This window comes from Narcine bancroftii, chromosome 1 (genome assembly GCF_036971445.1).
Source record: "Narcine bancroftii isolate sNarBan1 chromosome 1, sNarBan1.hap1, whole genome shotgun sequence".
NCBI lineage: Eukaryota > Metazoa > Chordata > Chondrichthyes > Torpediniformes > Narcinidae > Narcine > Narcine bancroftii.
In genome coordinates, this window is record NC_091469.1 from 31,930,240 (window position 1) to 31,953,504 (window position 23,265).

Sequence of the window (23,265 nt, forward strand, 5' to 3'; positions counted from 1 at the left end):
TTTATCCCGGTCGAGAGCGACCTCGTCGCTAATGAGATCCTCTGGGTAGTGGGGATAATGTCAAGTCCCCAACGGAGGGCCAGATCTGGCTGGATAAAGCTGTCAGTTGACCCAGAGTCAAATAAGCAATTGGTGTAGTGTCCATGCACTTTAATCAGTTCCATTGCCCTGGTGAAGGGATGAGAGCATTGCTGGTTTAGCGTTATTGAAGCAGTTGACAGGGGAGTTTCGCGTGATGACGTCACGCAACGGGATGACATAATAGACATAGTCAGCGCTGGAGGAGCAGGTTGGAGGACGTGCTGTTGTGGCAGCGTCAGCGGATGAAAGGTAAGTAGTGGGGTTTGTAGTTGCTCGCGTTTGGCGGTGGGTAGGTCGTCGGTTGCGGCGGTTGGACCCCGGCAGTCGTCAGCGATGGACACTAGGGTGAGTACCTGGTTGGCCGCGGGGGTGGCTGTGGCGGCGGCAGCAGCGGCGGTAGCGTCGGCCCCGGAGGTGTCTGTGGGGGCGGCAGCAGCAGCGGTTGCTGTAGTCAGGACCGAGGCCGGGTCGAGTGTTCCGCACGGGGGTGAGAGGTGGGCCAACACCATGGTTGCGAGGGTGGGCTGCCCCTTCCGGGTTTGGTGTCTCCGTGATGTCAGGCGTTGCCGTGCAGGGGAGCCCTCGCTCTCATTGGACGAGAGCTCTGGGGAAGAAGAGTTTGAATGGGATAGTGGCGATTGGGCTTCACACGAGGCACTGTGTTTGCCGGCGGCCATTTTAGACCTACAGACTGCAGCAAAGTGGCCCTTTTTAAGGCACTTCTGGCACCTGGCTTTTCTTGCTGGGCACTGGGATCTGCTGTGCTTGTCCCTCCCGCAGAAATAACATCTTGGGTTCGCAGGGGGCAGTGTAGCAGCAGCCGACAGGCCATCAGTATCTCAGGGGGTGGTAGGGTAGAAGGGCACTCTACTCACATCAGAACATAGGGTCCAGTCCCTAGAGAACTCGGAGGACTTTAAGGCTGCATCCTCCATTGTGATTGCAATCCGGGACACGTCCTCTAGTTTTTCTACCCCTTGCTCGAGCAAGCACAGCCTCACTTCGTTCAATCGGAGCCTGGCCACATAGGCATCCCGGACGAGATCGTTTGTGATCTCGGCAGCAGTTTTGTCCACACAGTTAGAGTCCTTGCCCAACGTCTTTAATACTTGTAAATATGCCCTGCTGGACTCACCGGGCTGTTGCTTCCTTGACGCAAGCACGAGTTGGGCATGAACTCTGTTCACTGGTTGATTATACAGTTCTTTCAGTACCTTTATGGCTGCGGTGTAAGTGGTCTCATCCTAGATGTTCTCGTAGACTCTCAAGGACACCATAGACAGCAATGCTGTTAGACGCTGGTTATCCTCCTCCACCTCAATGAATCTCAGGAAGTTTTCAAAGTTCAGCGGCCAGAACTTAAAGGCTTTGAAGGCTGTAGCTGACTGTGGGTCGATATCAAGTTTTTCTGGCCGAGTTAAATGCTCCATCCCTTTCAAAAAAAAATATTTTTGCTAATAAAATTGTAGAGTTTGTCGAAAGAACCAAAGACTTGTTGATCCAAGCCAAGGCTTTTATTAGCAAAAGACAGGAGCTCTTCACAGGTGGCCGACCAGTCCGGAATGATCCGACCTGGCTAGGGACACAACCCTTTAAGGCCCAGACAGTAGGCGTGGCTTAGCTCTCAGCCAATCGCCGTCAGCACAGTCAAGATACACTATATACATTGGTTATAGATCTGTACTATCACATACGCATAATATTTTTCTCTAATGTTTGTGGTGTCTGAATACTTCTGGAAATGCCTGAAACAAAACACAAGCTTGACAATCTGGAAATAAGGGGTCAAATCCCATCATACCAGGTGGAGAGTTTAAGGTTACTTTTTTAGTGAGCTAAACCTGCAATGAAAAATCTAGCATTGGTCATGGCGATTATAAAAAATGCTGCACTGCCATAAAAGCCCATATGGTTCACTGATGTCCTTGAGGGAAGGAGGTTTGCCTGTGGTCAGCGTGCTGTGCAGCAAAAGAAAGAAAACAAAAAGCCAAACCATGTGAGTGAGTTGAACCAACCAACTGACTTTACTGTACCTCTCTGAGAATTTTTCAGCACCATTCCCATGATCCTTTTTGGCCCCTCCCACCAGGACCTTTGCGATGTCAGCCCAGTGCGAATCTCAACCTACATAACCTGGTTCACTTGTGGATCAGTCCAGCTTGCTACATGCCCAAATTTGATTTCAGCCCAGTTGCCTCTCATCCTTCTATGCTCCAAAGAGAAAAGTCCTATGTTAAATAAAATTATAAAATTTCCTTTTAGAATTTTATATAAAGAAGCAGGAATGCTATTTCAATTGGTAGGTGAAACTAGGATATACCCTTCATATTCGGGGAGTAGATTTAAGACAGATGAGCAGGAACTTCTTCTCCCTAATTGTAGTGAATCTGTGAATTCTCTGACTAATGAAGTAGCAGAAGCTGTTTCATTCAATGTATATCAGATATTACTTTGTATGATAGGGGAATTAGGGTGATAGGGAATGGGTTAGTAAGTGGAGTTGAGTTCACAGCAGGTCAGCCATGATCTTGTTAAATGATGGAGCAGGTTGGACACATATGATAGACTATTCCTGCTTCTATTACTTTATTTTCACATGGATCCAGCTATGCTTGCCACTATTTGTGTTCAACAATGAAGTTGGGAGCGGGATTTTCATCTTTCAGGATCTTGACTCCATTCTCAGTAGATTAGGAATGGTCCTGTCAAATTGCAGGAAAATTTCTTTCAATGTTCTGGCAAATGTTTATTTTTTTTGATGAGCATCAGGTTTAAAAAAAATTCATGCGTGTGCCATGTTTCTCCCATTACAATTGTGACTTTTGATTTACTTCATTGGTTGTAATTGTTTCGGGGAAATCTTGACTATTTCTAAATAACTTTTTTTCATCTTTATATATTAAAATGGAGTCACACAAGTCAAAATGTGTATTGTGTCAGGAAAATTTGTTTACTAGATCACATATTTATATCTAGGGTGCTTTGTCCTTGACTCTTTCACTTTCACATGGGATTTTTTTTCTGGAGGGAGCCACCTCATTGACCTTGGATATGAATGAATAATGCAGAGCAGAGATTGAGTAGGACATTACATAGACTGCAAAGATCAAAATCTTAGAGCCTTCCCATCAAGAAAGCAAAAGAACGAGTGTGCTGTGATGATGGGTTTTATTTCTTTCCTTAAAGTATTTAATGTTTTTTTTCTTAGAGATCTGATGGTAATAAGAAAAAAGAACAGTACCACCATCAATACATAAAAATATTCTTATTCCAGCAATCTCTTGCAATGCATCAGTGATTCCAGTAGTCATTTATGACCATATATTCAGAACGGTGAAGTGGCAATGCAATTGCATATTAGCTGAGTTCATATGATGTGCAAATTGAATAATTTTGCAAAAGCTGATACCAGAACAAGGCACACATTCAAGGCATCCCCAATCTTTCCAGAAGAATGCCATCCTCCTCCTTAATGTCATGTCCTATTTCGAGCATTTTTTTAAAAACATTTGCTGTTTTTTGTTTCCTATCCATGTGAGATTGTTCATTTGGACATGCTGTAATTAATTTAGGCCTTTGCACGGAAGGAACTGGATTCAGTGCTGGAGTTGCTTCGTTTGCTGCCCTTTCTACCTTGAAGCTGAAATGCTTGACCAGTCCATTAAATCCTTTTCTCTCTGCCTCTCTTGATAATGTGGTTCTACGTGAAATTAATTTTGGTAATTTAGCATCAGTGGGCCCACGGTACCAAATGGCCCACATTCTGCCTGTGTGGTTATAATTTACTGCCCATAGAGTTGAATTACAAGATTAGTCAGCAACTTAACTAGAGAAGGAGATGCATTAACTACTTGTATGTTAATAGGACATAATTAATTGTTAATTTATTTTTGCCTCATAGCTTGAGGGTAAAGTCTATTTATGTACATTCCTGTATATGGTGTTTTAGATCACAATCCTCCACTTGTTATGGCCTTTTAATCTAATCAACTGCTCATGCCAATGTGGTCACTGTAATTTAATCCTGCATTATTGTAAGCATGAGACTTTCTCCCTCCACATTTATCAGTTAGCTGTCTCTCCATTTGCCTATTATCTTCCCAGTCCAACCCTTGGGCCCTTCGTCTACATTCTGTATCATTCCATGTGGTCATTTTTTTTTCTCCTGGGTCTGTGGAATAAAAGGTTGCAATTATTTGCTACCATTATGTGGTAATGTCCCAGAGCACATTACAGGAAATTGATAGAATTTGACAAGTGAAGAAATTATGATAAATAGAGATGGATCTTAAAGAACTATCTTAAGGGAAGAAAAGAGCCAATAAGGCATAAAAAAAATATTGGGGAAGCAATTCCAGATCTTCAGACTTCAATAGCCAAGGGTGGTCATCAATCTTTAGATCATTTTAAAAACTTTGACATATCCAAACCAGATTTGACAAGGAGTTGTGGAGCTGAAAGGAATTGTAGACAGATGGAGGGGGGCAGGATCTTCGAGGGATTAAAAAGCAGATATGAAGAATTTTAAAATTGATGTGTTGATGGACTAGGAACCATATATATATATAAATGTATATATACACATATATATTCGTCAGTAAGCACAGGGAAGATAGGTGAAAAGATCAAAGAACATAAAATGAATCTCTGTCAGATTATCTACTTCCTTATTTTGAGAGTTCTTCTTTCTACCATTGCATGGAACTATGTTCGGTTCTTCAGAGTGGATTTTATCTCTGTAGTATTTCCTCTTCCAACCCAGAAAGAAGTTTAGTTTTGAATCCGATTTGGCACAGAATTTGAAATATGGTAACTCTGGCATTTTTATGAAAATATTAGTGCCTTTAAATATACTAAACATTAACTCCCTCTTTCAGCAGTACACAATTGTGTCTGTGTAAACTCTCTATAGCTACTCACACAGTGACTTACCAACCCACAATCCCTTCAACCAAGAAGAACAAGGGCAACAAATTCATAGGGAAGCTGACATTTGCAGATTCCCTTCCATGTCACACACCATCATGACTTGGAAATAAATTAATGCTCTTCCATTGGTGCTGGATAATAATCCTGGAACTCTGCTCTGCCTTTAACATCAAGGGACTGTAGCAACGTCCATGCACTTAAAAAAGGATAAGAAAGTATTACATCCCAAGCAACATCACTGAGTAACATGATGGGGTTGCTCACCAGAAGCTTGGATAAAGATATCATTAAGATGGAAAGGGTGTAGAACAATTTCATGAGAATGTTGCTAGGATTGGTGTCTTGAATTATGCGGAAAGGCTGGATAGGCTGAGACTTTTCTGGAGTGTAGGAAGCTATGGGGAGGGGGGACTAATAGGGCTATATAAAAGCATAAAGGGCATAGATTTTTTTTTCCCTAGAGTAGGGGCATATAAAAGTAGAGAGCTGAAATTTAAGATGAGAAGGGAAAGATTTAAAGGGGACCAGGAGGGACAGATTATTTACATGGAGAGTGGTGGGCACACGGATTGTGCTGCCAGAGGAAGTGGTAAAAGCAAGGACAATTGTTACATTCAAAAGATATTTAGACAGATATTTGGGAGAAAAGTATGAGGAGAATATGGAGAAGATGGATAGACTCTATTGATTCTTTTTAATGGTTAGCTCATTCGGTTATAAGCTTTTGGATTTTACTCAATGTCAGGTCCTCTGAAGATTTTTGCTATGTTCCTTTACCAGCTGTAAACATGCACAAAATAATCACAGATAAGACCAAATATTGTATTTAGTCCTTTGAAAATGATAATGCATTGTTTAAAATAATACAGCTGTTAACTGGAAGAGTTTCTTCCAATATTACAATAAATTTCAAAAGGATTTATTTTACTACCGAACAGTTTGTAAGAAATCTTGAAATGGAAGACAGAATTGCCATATAAAATAAATTAAGTGTTTTACTTTCCTTAACCATCTTCCCTAACTCTTGAAAGAACGTCTTCACATTCTATTCTTTCTAATTGACTGCACCTTCCTTTATTTCTTACTGTTGTCACCAAGTTCAAAACTTGACAAAGCAAGAAGTAAACTTTGATATGAAAAACAAGTGATTGGGAAGTAAATGAAGGGAAGAATTTTATTGCTAAGGTTTAGGAGCAAGTTTGGTCTCTACACCTTATGGTTGCACTTGATTGGTCACCTCACTGTAGGTTTCCCCAGATAGATTTTTTTCTTTTTTTTTTGCATTTTTTTTATTTATTGCACCATGAATCATATCAGTAACAATATATAAAAGTGTTCATTGTGAATTGATTTGGTGGCAGGGGGCTGTGATATAATGAGAGACTGGCCAATGCTCATTGGAAATTGGGTAAAATAAATTGTGATCTCATTGGGACATCCAAGTTTTCTGTAAGGGATTGGCATTGTATATACTGAGAGTATTTCTTCACAGGTGTGACCATAGCTAGGAGGCGGTCTTGGAATAAAGAGTGGGCCATAAGCATGACAGGACAAATTCCTTTGTGCAGCAGGATCTTTATGGAAATTTATCTTGGATGCCACTTGATACTCTTGCAATGACACGTTTCAAGGCTGAAATCAATTGAAATTTTAAGACAAGGGAATCCAAGGGGATTTCTGGTAAAAGAACAGCAAATATAATTGAACAGAAAGGCAGACTCAGGGGAGTATTTTGCTAATTTCCATTTCCACCAATGTGATTCATCACTCATAGCTGACATAATTGATTTAACTTTTTCTCCCTCCATAGAAACGTAGAAAATGAGAGCAGATGCAAGCAATTCAGACCATTGGGACTGGTCCACTGTTCAACACACAATAATAGCTTATCATGCTCTCCCTGTGCCTGGACTGGGGACGCCGCCTCCCACTCCTTGCCCGGACTGGGGCCTCCACCTGCCTCACTCGACCGAGGCCGGGGCCGCCGTCTCCCCCTTGCTCCTGCCCGTATCGGGGCCGCCGCCGTCTAAACTGAAAAGTGGCAAAGCAGCAGGTATGGATGGAATCCCCCCAGAAGTCTGGAAGGCTGGCGGCAAAACTCTGCATGCCAAACTGCATGAGTTTTTCAAGCTTTGTTGGGACCAAGGTAAACTGCCTCAGGATCTTCGTGATGCCACCATCATCACCCTGTACAAAAACAAAGGCGAGAAATCAGACTGCTCAAACTACAGGGGAATCACGTTGCTCTCCATTGCAGGCAAAATCTTCGCTAGGATTCTACTAAATAGAATAATACCTAGTGTCGCCGAGAATATTCTCCCAGAATCACAGTGCGGCTTTCGCGCAAACAGAGGAACCACTGACATGGTCTTTGCCCTCAGACAGCTCCAAGAAAAGTGCAGAGAACAAAACAAAGGACTCTACATCACCTTTGTTGACCTCACCAAAGCCTTCGACACCGTGAGCAGGAAAGGGCTTTGGCAAATACTAGAGCGCATCGGATGTCCCCCAAAGTTCCTCAACATGATTATCCAACTGCACGAAAACCAACAAGGTCGGGTCAGATACAGCAATGAGCTCTCTGAACCCTTCTCCATTAACAATGGCGTGAAGCAAGGCTGTGTTCTCGCACCAACCCTCTTTTCAATCTTCTTCAGCATGATGCTGAACCAAGCCATGAAAGACCCCAACAATGAAGACGCTGTTTACATCCGGTACCGCACGGATGGCAGTCTCTTCAATCTGAGGCGCCTGCAAGCTCACACCAAGACACAAGAGAAACTTGTCCGTGAACTACTCTTTGCAGATGATGCCGCTTTAGTTGCCCATTCAGAGCCAGCTCTTCAGCGCTTGACGTCCTGCTTTGCGGAAACTGCCAAAATGTTTGGCCTGGAAGTCAGCCTGAAGAAAACTGAGGTCCTCCATCAGCCAGCTCCCCACCATGACTACCAGCCCCCCCACATCTCCATCGGGCACACAAAACTCAAAACGGTCAACCAGTTTACCTATCTCGGCTGCACCATTTCATCAGATGCAAGGATCGACAATGAGATAGACAACAGACTCGCCAAGGCAAATAGCGCCTTTGGAAGACTACACAAAAGAGTCTGGAAAAACAACCAACTGAAAAACCTCACAAAGATAAGCGTATACAGAGCCGTTGTCATACCCACACTCCTGTTCGGCTCCGAATCATGGGTCCTCTACCGGCACCACCTACGGCTCCTAGAACGCTTCCACCAGCGTTGTCTCCGCTCCATCCTCAACATCCATTGGAGCGCTTACACCCCTAACGTCGAAGTACTCGAGATGGCAGAGGTCGACAGCATCGAGTCCACGCTTATGAAGATCCAGCTGCGCTGGATGGGTCACGTCTCCAGAATGGAGGACCATCGCCTTCCCAAGATCGTATTATATGGCGAGCTCTCCACTGGCCACCGTGACAGAGGTGCACCAAAGAAAAGGTACAAGGACTGCCTAAAGAAATCTCTTGGTGCCTGCCACATTGACCACCGCCAGTGGGCTGATAACGCCTCAAACCGTGCATCTTGGCGCCTCACAGTTTGGCGGGCAGCAACCTCCTTTGAAGAAGACCGCAGAGCCCACCTCACTGACAAAAGGCAAAGGAGGAAAAACCCAACACCCAACCCCAACCAACCAATTTTCCCTTGCAACCGCTGCAATCGTGTCTGCCTGTCCCGCATCGGACTTGTCAGCCACAATCGAGCCTGCAGCTGACGTGGACTTTTTACCCCCTCCATAAATCTTCGTCCACGAAGCCAAGCCAAAGAAAGAATAGCTTATCATCTACTTCACTTTTCCACCTCAAACTTCCCCCCTTGTTCCCTGGTTTTGTTAACTTTTTAAGATATATAGCTATTTCCTTGTTGATGGTGTTTAATGACTTGCCTTCATAACCAATGGCAAACCCTATATCCTGACTTCAGAACCACCTTTGGTTCCAAACTCTACAGCTGTGTGAAACATTCTCTCTGTAATTAATGCATTCAGTCCCAATTTTATGAGAATACCTCTATAACCGACAATATACTCACCTGTTTCAAATTATTACCTCACTCTTTATCATGAATAGATATAACAACCCTCAATTCTCCAGAGTATCCATCAATGAAACTCTAAGATGTCCAACTAAGCTCTTTATATGCACCCCATTACTGGAAAACCTGGGAACATCAAAGAGAAACAAGGCAATGGATTTCATGGCTGTGCAAATCAGGAGAGAGGGTATTATTTGCCTAAATGCCGTGCAGTAAATGAAGAGCTTAAGCAGAGCTTTAACAGGAAACAAAAGGATTTTGATGAAGGGACAAGAGCTTTATTCTCACATGTGCATGTCACAGCATCTTCGAATAAGATCACAGCTGCCAAATGCATAATCAAGTAGACAGATACAGCTGTAGATTACTGAACAAGGAAATTAAAATCTGTGATTTTCCTTGAGCAGAAAATTCTGTGATGTTGGATGATGATGAGATGGCAGCCATATGTTATCCCAGATAAGTTTTGTACTATGACATTTCCTTGAAGCACATTCATTATGCATGTCCTAAGGATGTATGGGCCAACTCTTAAAATGGATTGGTTATTACACTTTATGACTAACTGAATGGATAGCATGAGTCAGGAGCTTACTGTTTCTGGAGGTGCAAGAGAGGGCAGATGTTGGAATCTGGAGCAAAATATAATCTGCTTGAGGAAGGAACAATCCGTGGGGTGAGCAACAACTGAGGGTGGAAAATTGTTCATGATTTGGGTCAAAAGGTTTCATCAAGATATGGGTTCTACTGGAGAGACTCCAACTCATCTTTGTTATTTAAGTTGTGATCTTTATGAGATATAGCTAGTATGCTGAGAGGGATGTTCATGTCTAAAAAGAGCTTCCTCCAATGTCATTGTAAATCCCTCAATTAATAGCATTGAAACGAATTGTAAAACTTCTCCATCTGTTTTATTCAGGTTGGCTGAATCTGTGTGGTGTACTCAGCTTCTGAAATTCAACCCCACTAAATTAAATCCATGAAGTGGAAATAAAAACAGAAACATTAAAATGTTCAACATGTCAGACAGCATCTGTGGAAAGAGAAAGAAAGTTAACAGTTCAGGTTGATGGCTTTTCATCTGAAGCAGAATACACTGTATACAACCTGTACCTTGGAAGTTTAGTGGATCTGACTGAGGACATTTTTTTTTACCCTAAAAGCTCATTCGATCCTAGTTGTTTGTGAGACCTTGGGTGCTGCATTTCCTAAATGGCAATAGTATCTACACTTTATAGATATTTAGTTAGCCATTAAGCTATTGAGATGTATAGTGATAATGGAAGGTGCTGTAAACACTTTTTCCTCTACTTGGGTCAAGGTGGATAATTGCATTTGTGACCCTATGCTCTAGACTTGCAATGCTTTTCCATCTTTCTTGGAAAAATATCGATAAATATATTATAAATGAGCTTTGGTGAGCAGCTGAATGTTGCTTCATTAAACACAGGTCACTTCTGAGACAGGTTGTGTGATTTAGATTTTAAAAACTAGCTGATGCTCAGACGAAGCAGCTGTCTGGAAATAAATTGTACTTTCAGTTATACCTAAATAGGCTCTCTCAATGCTCCTTTGTTCCAGTTTAAAGATGTTTATCTGCAGCATTGAAACTACTACGATAATTTTGCAAAAATAATTAGAGGTTATCACAATTAGGTAGTGCAATGTGTATCTGATTGTTAAAGGCAGTGTAAAGTTTGTATTGAGAAGTATTGACAGAACTTGTCAAAGGCCTGTGGAAAGGGATGTCAATGACCGGAAACCTACTTTTCTCTTCAATACTGCTGGCAAACTGTCGAGGAATTCCAGCATCTGCTTTTTTTTTTGCTTTAACTGTTTGTTTTTTATTTGCATTATTACTCATCTGTTAGTAGGAGCTTCCATTTTACTGGTCTCACCATGATTTTGTGTCAAAAATGCATTATTGTTGGGAAACTTCATTAAATCTTGTTGGGGTGGTGAGAGGCATCAAATAAATTCTATGCACTTGTTCAGCTTCAAGACATTGGACATGATCTGCAGAGCCATCTTTTGGGGTTCATTCCTCATGCCATCGTTTGGGGTTCATTCCTCATGCCATCGTTTGGGGTTCATTCCTCATGCCTGAAACAGCGCAGTTAGCACAATGCTGGGTGATCTGGGTTTGAATCCCACACTATGAGGAGTTTGTATGTATGAGTGGGTTGTTTCTGGGTGCCCTGAATTCCTTCCACTTTTCAAAAACATATCGGCATTGTAGATTAATTGGTGTATTTGAGGGGTACAGGCATGTTTTTCTCAAGTGACCCCTAGAAGATGGCTGTTGTGAATCAATATTAGGATTGGATCTACATAGTGTGGGCAGGGGAAGCATGGCAAGTTTCCTTCCAAGTTCAAGTTTATTGTCACATACCAAGGTGCACTGGGGAAAATGTTGTTTTGCAAGCAATCCAGATGGACATTTCATACATAGTTGTGGTAAACCACTGTTAAACTGTGATGGGCTGCTACTGACTGGACACGCCTCCCGAGACCAAGCCTACCCATAGCCCCTTGCATCCCATGCTTTTAATTTGTTCTGGTCAGTCAAGGAGGTGGATGGTGGTTTGACAGTATTCCAGTCTTTAATTAAAGCCTGATTGCTCAGCCTTTTGTGAATTATTTATGGTACATCAATAGTACAGCAGGTAAAACTTTAGTGTGCAGAGTTATGAGAGAGAGATCAATTTCTACAGACCAAAAGCAACATAATTTTACTTGTTTGAGGTTTATTCAAATGCTGTCCTTGAATCTGCTGGTGCATAATCTTATATTTGTGAACCGACTTGCTGATGAGAGGAGAGGGAAGAGTGGCTGGGTGAGATAAGTCTTTTTAATGTGTTGACTGCTTTTCCAAGATGATAGCAATTATAGATGTAGATTATGAAGGGGAGGAATGATCAAAATGTGTTTACAATTTGCTGCAGTTTCTTGTGGTTTGGGCACAGCAGCTTGTGTCCCATGCAGTAATGCACTCTGACAGAATACGTTTAATGGTGTATCTGCAGAAGCTGTTGAAGGATGCAGTTGAGATGTCAAATTTTGGAAGAAGTTAAAGGATCTACTTGCTGATGGTCTGTTTATTGGTTACTGTTACTGATTTTAAAAAATATTTTCTGATGAATGAATTAATTACCCAGTTGAAGCTCATGTGGTCACGGAGAGAATGTACAGCATTAGATTCAAATCCAGGTAGCAGGTGTTGTAATAGCATTGCGCTAACTGCAACCATAAATGTCATAACCTTCCTTCAAGGTAAAATCCACTGATTCTAACCTCAAATATGCTCCACAGCTGAGAATCTACTGCCTTCAAAGGTTTGCAATGCTATGGATAAGGAAATTTCTCATCTTATGAAGACTGTAGTCTTTGGTTATAGACCCTCCCAGACTGAGTATGCAACCTCTCAAAATGACACCATGGGCTCTTTCCGATTTCTCTCTCTCAAGGACATTGGCTGCTATTGTTCCAAAGTCCAGCGAGTATGACCATGCTTTCTTGTTCTCTTTCCTTGGCAAACCCCTCTTCTAAGGAATCAATCTGCATTCAGTTTCTGTAAATACTTCAGATGCCATTTTGACAATCATTAACCTTTTCCACATAATGACAATCAACAGTCATTATATTAAAGCTTTGATGTACTTTATGTTTTCCTCAATCCACAGTATATCAATATATGGTTTTTAAATAAAGACATGATTTCAGTGTAGAGACCACACAAAATAGGCCCTGCTGGTTATCACAAGATAACCATGTGGTGGAACACCACCAACCTACTGCAGTGGGCCACCTCTGTACCTGCAGGAGTGTAAGGGGACAGAACAACACCTGGCCGGCTGCCAATCAGTCGGCCTGAATGGATCAAGTCCCACCTGGTTGGGAGTCAACCACCCTCTGGGATATAAGCCTCTGCCAGCCTCCTGAGTCTTCACACTGAGTTGCTGCAGCCACAGCCAGCCTGGCTTTGTGGAGGTTTTTGTGGATTAAAGCCTGTTGTTTAGGATTTACCTTGTGTGTGTCAATTCTGTCTAACAGCGCACCACAATTTAATTCACAATATTTTCTCACGGCTGCCATGGAAAAACTCCTGTGCGCAGGGAGCCTCGAGGTCGACCCATGCCACCCGGAAGCCCAGACACACTTCAAGATCTGACAGCACGCGGTCGAGGCAATCATCGAGGCACACGAGGGCAACATCCTGGACTCTGATCGGTCAAAGCTGGGTCCCCAAGCCTTCCAGATAACCAAAGGCTGCACCACGTACAAGAGCGTAATGGAAACCCTTGAGAACTTGTACAAGCCCCCCATGAATGTGGTATGTGCAAGGTACCTCCTCAATACCCAAGCCCAGCAACCCGGGGAGAGGGCCTGAGTCTTACCTGGGACACTTGCGAGAGTTGGCCCAACCATGCTGGCTGTAGAGGAGGTCAAGAGGCTGATCCAGGATGCCTTCGTCCGAGGGCTATGTTCGAGGGCCATCCAGCAGAAGCTGCTGGAGGACAACATCTATGCCCTAACCAGGATTGTGGAAGTGGTCCAAACCCTGGAAGCAGCAGCCCTGAACATCGAAGACTTCAATTCTGGTTTTCCCCAGGCTCCCTCATGGCCCTCTCCCACTACAGCTGCAGCCCCAGGCCGAGCTGGGGAGGAGAACATCACTGTGGCAGGCGCCCGGCACCCCTGTAAGTACTCTGGGCCCTGGTGTGGGTCAGATCAATGATCACGCCAAAACTGCCCAGCTAGAAACTTGTATTGTTCCCGATGCGGTAAGAAAGGCCACTTTGCAAAAGTGTGCCTCTCTAAACCTGCCGGCAGCTCAGTGGCACTCTATGACCTCCCTACCTCCCCGCAAACCCCACCACATGCACGTGCTGGATGGCGCCATTGTCCCCACGATGACTTCCATATTCCCCAACTTCGACCATGCAACATCCAGCCCCACCAGCAACTGTCGCAACGTGTGCCCCGAGCCCTGACCCTTGCCACTCGCTGAGTACTACAGCGATGTCACTTCCAGCTCATGGTGTGACGACACTTCCGGCTAATGTAATAACGTCACTGCAGCTGGCCGTGATGACGTCACTTCTCCCAGCGCAGCAGATATGGCTGGGGAAGGAGGCCAGCCGTGTAACGGCTCTCCATGTGCTGCCACCATTCTGGGCCAGGCAGCACCCAACATGGAAGGTCCCCAACGACGTGATCAACATGGGCGATGACCAGGCTGCCCTACCGACACTCCCCACAACTCCGAGTGCCATCAGCTGCCGCATGCCACACCTCATGACCAATGTGACGTGGTCAACATGGGCGATGATCAGGCCACCCTATCGATGCTTCCCATCCCTCTGGAGAGTGACAACTCTGACTCCGAGATGATCCGGGCCACCACCATGCTGTCCAAGGACATTCCCCACAATCTCAGGCGCTCGATTATGGACATGCGAGTCAACGGGCAGGTAGCAAAGTGCCTGTTGGACAGTGGCAGCACTGAGAGCTTCATTCACCCAAGTGTGGCCCACTCCCTAAGGTTAAAGGTCCACCCCACCACCTGCTCGATATCCCTTGCCATCCACGATGCAGGCTGTGGATGAAGACTTCCCCTTCCAGGTGGAGAGCGATGCCTCCGAGGTAGCCCTCGCTGCTACCTTCAACCAAGGGGGGGATGGGGGGGGGGCGCCCTGTCACCTTCTTCTCCAGGACCCTCCATGTCTCTGAGCTAAGGCACTCCACCATTGAAAATGAGGCCCAGGTGATTGGGGAAGCAGTCCACCACTGGTGCCACTACCTGGCCGGCAGGAGATTCACGCTCCTCATGGACCAGCGAGCCGTGGCGTTCATGTTAACACTTCTTACAAGAGCAAGATAAAGAATGACAAGATCCTGTGCTGGAGAGTTGAGCTGGCAACCTACAGCTATGACATCCAGTACCGCCTCGGGACGTTTAACGACTCCCCTGATGCCCTCTCTCTCGCACCTGCACGTCTATGCATGACGACAGGTTGCAGGCATTGCATGAGTCCCTTTGCCATCTGGGCGTCACCCATTTCATTAAGTCCCGAAATCTGCCGTTCACCATCAGGGATGACAGGGACATGACTGAGGCCTGTCGGGTCTGTGCAGAGTGTAAATTCCACTTCTTCCCCCCCCCCCCCCCCCTCCAGGCCCACATTGAAAAGGCTACTCTCCCTTTCAAGCAAAGGGCCCCTGCCTTCCACGAACCAAAACGTCTACTTCCTCACGGTATTGGACGAGTTCTTATGCTTCCCTTTCACCAGCCCTTGTCCGGACACCTCCACAGCTACCATCATCAGGGCCCTGGGGCAGATCTTCACCATGTTTGGCTACCCCGCCTTCATCCACAGCGACCAGGGGTCTAGTTTCATGAGTGATGAGCTGCGCCAGTACCTGATGACGAGGGGTATCGCGACCAGTTGCACGACAACCTAATAGACAACCTAAAACCCAAGAGGCAACGGGCAAGTGGAATGCGAGAATGGGGTGGTCTGGAAGGCAGTCCTCCTGGCTCTCAGGTCAAAAGGGTGGGCCGTTGAATTCTGGCAGGATGCCTGCCTGAGGCGCTCAATGCCATTCTGTCACTGCTGTGCACGGCTAACAACGAGACCCCTCAAGAACATCTGTTCTCATTCCCCAGGAGGTCGGCAACTGGAATGTCACTCCCACCATGGCTCACATCCCCGGAACCAGTGCTTCTGCGCAAGCATGTACGGACACACAAGGCCAAAGCCCTGGTGGAGCAGGTTTTCCTCCTTCATGCAAACCATAACTATGCTTTAACGATTCCCCTGATGCCCTCTCTCTCGCACCAGCCTACTGCACGGGGCTACCTCTACCTGAAGGAGGGTAAGGGGACAGGACAACACCTGGCTGGCTGCCAATCAGTCGGCCTGAATGGATCAAGCCCCACCTGGTCAGGTGTCAATCACCCTCCGGGATATAAGCCTGCGCCAGCCTCCCGAGGCCTCACTCAGAGTTGCTGCAGCCACAGCCAGACTGGCTCTCTGGAGGATTTTGTGGATTAAAGCCTGTTGTTCAGTCTTTACCTTGTGTGTCTGATTCTGTCTAACAGCACACCACAAACCATATTCATTTTTTGGTCAATGTGCTGATCTTCAATGTGGTTGTAAAGGGAGTTATTATTTTACTCCATGGAAAACTATTCTATATTCCACTTCATCATCCTCATTCATAAAACACAGTGTGAAATTGTACGTGAGCAAAGTAAACCTCGAATGCATTCAAGAAAATGTCTTTTTTTAAAAGTTGGTACAGGGCTTTACAAGTATCTTCATTAGTTACTAGCACAACTAGGCTTGCTTGAATTGATAAAATGGCCTCATAATTTATTAGACCAGTATGAAGGGTTTACAACCACCTGCCATAACTTTTTATCACACGAAGACTGCAAAGACTCGTTATCTGTCAATGAAAGCAATCTGAGTGTATGCTTTATGATGAATAACCTAACATTAAGAACTGACCGCAAGCATAAAGCTTGTATTTGCTTTAGGATAATGGTGAGTCATTTAACTTGAAACTTCACCTGCTTCAATAAATACCAGTTTTTGCAGTCAACAGTAAAATGGGTCCACTCTATCTGATCTTGAATAAAGCTGTCCAAGAAGACTTGATGATCCCTGCCATACTGAAATATGCATTTCTAATTTTGGATTTGGTCATACATCACTGATTTCATAAACAGTGATATTTTTAATCAAGTCAATTAACTTGTTATATTAAAGGATTATTATAAATGGTAAGGAAAAGGCAATGTTTTAAATAGTACTTTACATCATACACATGAACAAACTTTTGGAATACAAGACAATTAGAGAAACAGGAATGTAATTCATAAAACTTTTGTTAAAAGCTCCTATATTAAAACCTATTGTACTTTTAGATTATTTAACTGAGGAATTACAATCCACTTATAAAATTTGATATTTAGGCTCAAATAATTTGTAAGTAGTGAGTATGGCTTAATGTGTCATTAAAACACTTTTGTATACAACAATAAGTAACATTATCAAAGTGTTATGAAGCAAAAGCATTTGAAGATATTTTTGTCTATTTTTTTTACACTTTATTTATTCATTCAAAATACAAATAGTAAATAACATATATAACAATTAACCATAAACATGAACATTATATTTTATAGAAAAAAAAAGAAAAGAAAAGAAACACCCCCCCCCCCCCCCAACCTTCAGCCAACTCTCCTAAGGAGAGGCATAAAGAAGGAAAAAAAATTAAGGAAAAATTAAACGTACATATTGAGATCTAATCAATGTAAATCAAAATGTAAATATTCTGAATATAACAGCCACTTAGTAATAAAAAAACTATAGTTATCACGTGAAACATATGTATTTTTCCCATTATTAAACAATATTTCATCTCATTATGCCATCTATTAATATCAATCATATTTGTATCTTTCCATGTACTAGCAATACATTTTTTCCCTACAGATAATGCTAAATATACAAAAGCATGTTGAAATTTATCTAATCCCAAACCTTTCAGAGGTTGCAAACTGCCCAATAAAAATACTGTCGGATCTAAAGGTATTTTAATCTTATACAGACAGGTATTCTAAAAACAATTGAATTTTCTTCCAAAAAGATTGTATATATATATACATGACCAGACAGCGTGAAAAAATGTTCCAACCGCGTTACCACATCTAAAACGCAAATCTGATTCATGAAAACCATACTTTTTTAGTTTTTCAGGTGTTAACTATAATTGATGTCAAAACCTATAATTAATCATTGCATAACGTGCATTTATCAGTCTAGTTACACTATCATAACAAATATCTAACCAATCATCCTCAGAAAAAAAAACCAATATCCACTTCCCATTTACTTTAGATTTATCCCAACCCTTTTTATCCATACCATCCTGTAATATTTGATACATAGATGAAATATAACCCTTCTCTGGTACCTTCATAAGAAAAGTCTCAAATTTAGTAATTTCAGGTAAAATCATATCTGTACCAAACACGTTTTACCAAAGATCAAATTTGATGATAAAGAAACAAAGAGTTCTTATCAATACCATAACTGTCCCTCATCTGATTAAAAGATAAAAATTTACCTTCTTTAAAACAATCTCCCAAATTTTCCACACCTTTAAATCTCCAATGTAATAAACTTTGATTGTGTATTGACAAAGAAATAAGTTGATTATTATACAATGGAGTCAAAGCCGATAATTCACCCCTAGAACCTATAATTTTCTTTTTCTTTACCCATAACTTGATTAAATGTTTTAATATATGCACATTATGTGGCTGTAACAAATTTATATTCCATCTAAACAAAAATTGATGTATTTCAAATTCAGAAATATTTGCCATCTCAATTTTGGCCCAACTAGGGGGCCGTTCCAAATCCATCAATGAACTAATAAATTTAAGTTGGGCTGCTTCATAATAATTTTGAAAATTGCCCTAACTCATAATTCCAAGTTAATTTATTCAAGGCTACTCTTGAAAATTTACCTCTCCATAAAAACTCCCTAACCATTTTATTCAAATCTCAAAAAAAAATTATCAAGTAAATACGGAATAGAATGAAACAAATATTGCATACGTGGAAAAATATTCATCTTAATTGTATTTATCCTACCCAATAAATTAATAGGTAAATCTTTCCATTTAATCAAATCAGTTTTAATTTTTTTTAATTAACAGAACATAATTTAATTTATATAAAGATTGATAATTAACATTCAAAATTATGCCCAAATACTTAATTTGATCAGTCCATTTCAAATTAATAATATTCTTATAAAATGAATAATCTCCTTCACCTTCTGGTAATATTTCACTTTTTTCCCCAATTAACTTTATATCCAGAAAGACATCCATATTGTATCAGACACTCCTTCAAGTGCAAAAGTGATTGAGCTGGATTTGTTAAATACACCAATACATCATCGGCAAATAAATTAATTTTATATTCCTTATCTAAAACTTTCATACCCTGTATCTGTATATTTTGTCTTATCAGCTGTGCTAAAGGTTCAATCACTAATGCAAACAAAGCTGATGATAAAGGACAACCTTTTTTTTTATTTTTTTATTTTTCACACTATAAACCACATTGATCAAGATACATACATTTTCCTTTTCAAATATATACAGTGTTGTTTTCTCCCCCCCCCCTCCCTCTTCCCATCCCACCCTCCCTACCTCCTCTCCCATTCATTTAAAGTTCAGAATCTAAGATACATTAAACCCGTCAAACAATGTTGTCACTCAATAAAAATAAACAAGAAATTCCACTGAATCAATTCTTTTCATTCTCTTCTCCTTCTGTCATTTTAGGTGGTAGATGTCCCCGGTAGGTTTTCTCTATTGTGTTTCATGTATGGCTCCCATATTTGTTCAAATATTCTAATATTATTTCTTAAATTATATGTTATTTTTTCTAATGGAATACATTTATTCATTTCTATATACCATTGTTGTATTCTCAAGTTATCTTCTAATTTCCAGGCTGACATAATACATTTTTTTGCTACAGCTAGGGCTATCCTAACAAATCTTTTTTGTGCACCATCCAAATCAAGTCCAAATTCTTTGTTTTTTATGTTACTTAGGAGGAAGATCTCTGGGTTTTTTGGTATATTGCTTTTTGTGATTTTATTTAATATCTGGTTTAGATCTTCCCAAAATTTTTTCACTTTCTCACATGTCCAGATTGCATGAATTGTTGTTCCCATTTCATTTTTACAGCGAAAACATCTATCAGATAGTGTTGGGTCCCATTTATTTAACTTTTGAGGTGTAATATATAGCCTGTGTATCCAGTTATACTGTATCATACGTAACCTCGTATTTATTGTATTTCTCATCGTTCCTGAGCATAACTTCTCCCATGTTTCCTTCTTTATCTTTGTGTTTAGATCTTGTTCCCATTTTTGTTTAGTTTTACCATTTGTTTCCTCATTCTCCTTTTCTTGTAAAAAAGCCAGATTGGACTAGATTAGAACTAGATAAAATAGGGGAGAAGATACCGGAACATATATTATATAAATGGGATGAAAAATTGGTACAATGTAGGAATTCTCCAGTATTACATCATCTGCTCAATATTTGGAAGAAGATTCATGTAGAAAGGAATAAAACAAATTATCAACTACCAAAACTAATACTGACACAAAATCAGCTAATCCCTTTTACAATAGATAACCTTTCCTTTAGAGAATGGGAGAAAAAAGGGATCAAAAGAATAGAAAATTGCTTTTCAGGAAATAAATTATTATCCTTTGAACAAATGAAGGATAAATATAATATAACTCACAATACAGTGTTGGCATACTACCAACTGAAATCCTACTTGAAGGACAAATTGGGAAGCAGTCTGAGGTTAATAAAGGACAACCTTGACGAGTTGATCGAGTCAATTTAAACGGTTCCAAAATCAAGCCATTCATCAGTACTCTAGCTACCGGTTTACTATATAAAGCCTTAATCTAACCAATAAAGATAGGACCTAACATAAATTTCTCCAGAACGTTAAACAAAAAAATCCACTCAACTCTATCAAATGCTTTTTCTGCATCTAAAGATATCATCACCATTGGGTGATCTAAAGATTGTCGAAATCTATTAATCAAACTAATCACACGCAAAATATTATCTGAGGCATATCTATTCTTTATGAAACCTGTCTGATTCATATGAATCAACTTAGGTAAAAGTTTAGCCAATTTATTCTCTAAAAATTTAGCTACTATTTTATAATCTACATTTAACAACGAAATTGGTCTATATGAAAATACTTTCAAAGGATTTTTTTGGGATTACTGTAATTAAAGCACTAGAACAAGACTCAGGTAATTCATAGTGTTCTCCAACTTGATGTAATACATCTCCAAACACTGTAGAAAAATCATCATAAAAAATTTTATAAAATTCAACCGAAAATCCATCGTCACCAGGCGATTTACCATTCTGCATTTCCATCATAGCCATTTTAATTTCCAAATCAGTAAATGATGCTTCCAACTCCTGTATATCTGCATCCTCTAATGTCGGTAAATTCAACTGTGATTAAAAAAAAGATCAATCGATCCATTCTTGTTTTTCTTCAGATGTATATAACTTTTTATAAAATGAACAAAATTCATCATTAATCTCGAGGTTTATAAGTGATAAGAGAATTCCGTCTAACAGCATTAATAGTCCTCGAAACCTGTTCTTTCTTTAATTGCCATGCCAATACCTTATGTGCTTTCTCTCCCCATTCATAATACCGTTGTTTAGTCCTATTAATCATACATTCACATTTATAAGATTGCAAAGTATTATATTCCAGTTTCAACCTAGATAATTCTATTTTATGATCTTTTGTAGCATCTTTCCGAAATTCCTTTTCTAACTCATCAATCTGTTTCTCTAATTCAAGACTGATTTAATCGATTTTTTAAATTTTAGAAATATAACTAATTATTTGTCCTCTCAAATAAGCTTTCATAGCATTCCATAATACAAACTTACTTTGAACAGAATTAGAATTTTCTTTAAAAAATTTAATTTGTTTTTTCAAAAAATCAATAAATTCCGTATTTTTAATAACATTGTATTAAACCTCCAACGATAGGCCACTTGAATTTTCTCAGAAGTTGCATATGTAAAGTATAACAAAGAATGATCAGAAATCATCCGACTTTTGTATTCCATTTGTTGTATTTTCCCCTATAAATGTGCCAATATAAAAAAAAGTCAATCCTTGAAAACGATTCATGTCTAGATGAATAAAAGGAGAAATCTTTCTCTGTCAGATTAAGACGTCTCCAAATATCTACTAAATTAAAATCTTTCATCAATGCTTGAACCTGAACTGCCATTTTAGATTTCTTAACTTTCTTCGGAGATTTATCTAATAAAGGTTCCAAAACACAATTAAAATCACCAGCAACTAAAACATTATTATTAGCCTCACCCAGATATAAAAATGCATCTGAAATAAATATTTCATCATCTGCATTTGGGGCATAAATATTAAGTAAAGTCCAAAATTCACTAAAAATCTTACAATTCAATTTAAGAATACATCCTGCCTTTTCCTCCATTAATTGTAATTCAAAAGATAAATTTTTATGTATCAAAATTGCTACACCTTTAGCCCTGGAATTAAATGAAGAAGAATATACATGCCCAACCCAGTCCCTCTTCAATTTCATGCTTTCTTTGACATTCAAATGTGTTTCTTGTGAAAAAGCAACATCAATTTTCATTTTCTTAATATACACCAAAATTCGCTTATGCTTAATCAGACAGTTTAAACCTTGAACATTAAAAGTGGCAGACCTCAACTTTGACATATCTACTAATATTACTAAAGACCAATAATATCTTTATATAAAAACTCAAATCAACGTATATAGGCTCTCCAATAAGAGATAAAAATCACAAATTAAAAGCTAGATAAAATGAAAATTTAAAAAAATAATAAAAATAATAATTAAACCCACCCCCCCCAAAAAAAAACTACGAAAAGGTAGTAATCCCTAAACAAAATTTGGGTGTGGATCACCCACCAGTGGCTGATGACTAATAGAACTTAGAGCAAATCTCTCCCTCCCCAGCCGAACAATGAATAACATCAAAATATCATAATAACATAAAAAGTAAAATAAGAATAAGAAAATTCTTCTATTCATCCAAGAGATTCCAAACTCAGAGATCCCATTTCAAAAGAAGTTGGACTCTTTCCATTCCTGTTTTTCCCATTTCTGCCATTTCTTCTGTTTCCAGAACAACCAGATTTTTCTTTAGGAGACAACGGTGGACTACATCGTTGTCCTCTTATATCTGGCAATGAATCAGCAAATATCATTGCTTCACGATCATTCTAGAAAAACCAAGATTGATAGTCTCCATAAAACACCTTCAACACTGCCAGATAGCGAAAAGTAGACTTATAACCTTTACGCCACAAAACTTCTTTAACTGGATTACATCGACGTTGAATGACCTCTTGACTCAAATCAGGATTTAAAAAAACTCTGCTATTCTGAATCAATAACGGAGTTTGTCGTTGTCTCGCATTTTGCACTGCCAGTCGAAGTATTGCTTCTCTGTCCAAATAATTCAAACATCGAATTATCACAGGTTTCGGTGGTTGACCAGGTAAAGGTG